Below are 3,588 nucleotides of genomic sequence, written 5' to 3'. Positions count from 1 at the left end.
TCTGTCTGTCCCCATAGAAGGTATATCGATATCGATATATTTGAGGGGCCGATATATCGATATATCGATTTATCGATATATTTGCAACTCATTTACATCCCTAGTACACAGACTAGCAACAGCAACTCACAGACCGTGCAGCAGACTTGCAGTGTTGCCAGATTCCTGTGTATGCTGAAGCTTATCGTTCGTCAAAAAACAATAATGCCTATCTTTCTTTTATTCTTTTTCTTTCTTTTTTTTTTTCAACTTGAAGTTTTAAGGATTTAGGGGAGACGCCCCGCCGTATCTTTTGGACGCTTGATGAAACACCAGACCAGATTTAACGATACTTATGAAAGATAATACTGCTATACCTACCTACTATAATAAATTTTATTTTATTCGTTACCTAAGTATAAATCAAATAAGACATGTTATCAGAAGATTATCAAGAAATCTCCTGTGCTTCATTTGCATTTCGCGAAAGTATAGGCCAAGTTCCAGTAAGCACGCCTGTGTATGTATATTTACACGATCCAATTCGGCAGGTTTTTCTGACCTTCATAGATCAGCTTCCTCTAAAGATAAACTTTTGAAATTCAGAGCACCCTATTTAAGTAAGGCATGTAAACATTAGGTAGGTACCTTAAAAATTTGAGCTCTTAATAACAAACAGTTCGGAGATATAGACTCACTCATAAAAATTATGAGGCACTTCCCGATGTCGTAGAAACTTGAAATTTTGCAGGATGGTAGGTCTTAATGAGTAAGTAAAGGGAAAAATCTGAAAATCGGCAAAAGTTGCACTGGGCTCCGCCCACAGACGAAAGTAACCGCTTCTTGAGGTCTTAATGAGTAAGTAAAGGGAAAAATCTGAAAATCGGCAAAAGTTGCACTGGGCTCCGCCCACAGACGAAAGTAACCGCTTCTTGGCGGTTTTCACTAAACGGTTAGGGATATTGTGAAAGTTTTAAGAGTGGACCCCCCGAAACCATACCTAAAACCCCCCATATAGTAGTTTTTATTAACATCAGAGCAACGTTTAGCGGTGTTTTACCGTATTTTTTTCAGATTAAAGCATTTCGACCGCTTTTTTACTGACTAAAGACTTATAGTTAAGTACATACCTATCAAAAATGATATGGTAGAAGATGTTGACATCTACTAACAAAAACGATCAACAACAACAACAACAACGCTGACTAAAGACTTATAGTTAAGTACATACCTATCAAAAATGATATGGTAGAAGATGTTGACATCTACTAACAAAAACGATCAACAACGACAACAACAACAACAACAACAACAACGACACCAACAACAACAATAACAACAACCTCCACCTCCAAAATATGGTCGCGCTGCGCACTCCCTATTAGCTGCATACGTGCATACTTAGTTAAGGTACGGTTTCCTAGCGACGTGTTTTCTGCGCAGCGCGGAACCGAACACGTCGGCAGGAGCGTGAAATATAGGTAGTGCGCTGCGTGAAAGTGTTTTCCAACAAAACGTTTTCGCCCGACGTATTTGTTCATTTTTAGTTTTTGTGAGACAGTTCAGAGAAATGGAGGCCATTTGCAGGAAAAGAAAGTTGATGACGATTTTACTACAAGAAATCATGGACGATGACCAGGAAGAACTTTTCCAGCTTCTTTCCAGGTCAGGTCTTTCTTCAGAGTATTATTGAATTCTGGGTCTTTCAAATCATATAAAATTTTATGTTGCATAACAAAATCATTTAGACGATCGTCTTCGTCGGAAGAAAACCTTAACGGAGAGGATTTAGCGAAATTTCCAGTCATTTTCACAAGCCTCAAACACAAAAGTTAATAAAAAGTACAAACAAAAATGTGACTTCGATCAAAACAAACGAAAATCACGCAGCGTACAACGAAACTGACTCCCTCTCAAACGTTGCACCGGTCTTAACCAAAAGTTTCGTGTCGCATCCTTGTCACATTAAATGCCGCCAAGCGTTGCACCGGTCTTAACCAAAAGTTTCGTGTCGCATCCTTGTCACATTTGACATCTACATACCAAATTTCAAGTCTCTAGCTCTTACCGTTCTCGAGATATTTTGTTTACAGACAGACAGACACACACACGGACCAATGGCTGAAACTTTGGATTAAAACGTGTTTTTTCATTAAAAACTGACCATCGAAAATTTGACCCGATTACATTACTTTCTTTCCTATAGGATAAGGAAAGTAAAAATGATAATGTAATCAAAAAGAAGCAAAAAGGAAACCAACAAATTTAAAACCACCTAAACCAACCTACCTATAAAAACTAATCACTATAATATAAGCATACAGCTATGAACTTAAAGGTGTGTGAGTGAAGGTATACATATTTGGTACTTGCCAAATTTTATGACTACAATTCATGCACCGGTCATCTGATGCAAGACAGGCGGCTCTAGAACTTTTCATAGAGAAAAATAGAAAATACCTTTATGTACCTATATTAATTAACCGGTCATCTGATGCAAGACAGGCGGCTCTAGAACTTTTCATAGAGAAAAATAGAAAATACCTTTATGTACCTATATTAATTAATAATAAAACTAGTAGGTAATCTAATATATAAAAATGAATGATCCCCTGACGTGAATGTACAAGAAGTTACCGCTGATGATATCAAGTCTACTTTCAAACGTGCCCCCTTGACTGAATGGAAGAATGAATGGCAAGCGACCCCTGTAAGGAATAAATTAAGATACATCAAAGATAACGTGAAACCGTGGTCATCTTCCAACCGCCACAATAGAAGAGAAGAGGTAGTCTTGTCCAGACTACGTATTGGACACACGTCTCTGACCCATGGACACTTGATGGAGAAGAAAGATCCGCCGCAATGTTCATCGTGTATGGTTCCCTTAACTGTGTACTGTGTACCATATCTTGTCTGTGTGTCCCATGCTAGAAGACTATCGAAAGAAGGTTCGGTTGAGATCCAAATGCCTCAAATGGATATTGTCCGATAATGATGATATTGCCTCCCAAGTCATTCGATTCCTGAGAATTTCCAAACTATTCAACAAGATGTAAACTCCTTCCTCATCAGGGGACCCCAAAACGGATATTTCCAACCATTTCCCGATTTTGAAAATTTGGACCGATTGAAATACTTTCATTACTAGTATAGCTCTGCTATACTGTAGTAATAGAAAGTAAAACATTTGAGTATCGAACCCGCAACTTCTCAACTCTAAGTCAGAGAGTGCTAAAAGTAGCGCCATTCGATTCCGCGTGAAAAATCACATGGGATTAACTATTCACTTGCTTATTTGGTAACGGTTCACAAACAAAAGGGAAATTTGTCGACACAGGGAAGTATCGAACCCGCAACTTCTCAACCGTAAGTCAAACAGTACTAAAAGTAGCACCATTCGATTCGGCGTGAAAAATCACATTGATTAGAATATTCACATCCAAATGACCAAATGTTTTCGATGTCTCTTACCGTTTATACGAAATAAGGGTTAAGCAAAAATGACTTTGGTTAATATCAGGATGGGTGACAATCCGATTTTTACCAAATTGTTACAGTCGCGTCCTTAGACCATACCGGGATAGCATACCAAATTTCATCGCTCTA

Source organism: Diaphorina citri, unplaced genomic scaffold (assembly GCF_000475195.1).
Source record: "Diaphorina citri unplaced genomic scaffold, Diaci psyllid genome assembly version 1.1 scaffold1740, whole genome shotgun sequence".
NCBI classification, from domain to species: domain Eukaryota; kingdom Metazoa; phylum Arthropoda; class Insecta; order Hemiptera; family Psyllidae; genus Diaphorina; species Diaphorina citri.
Note: the sequence above shows the minus strand (reverse complement) of the source record.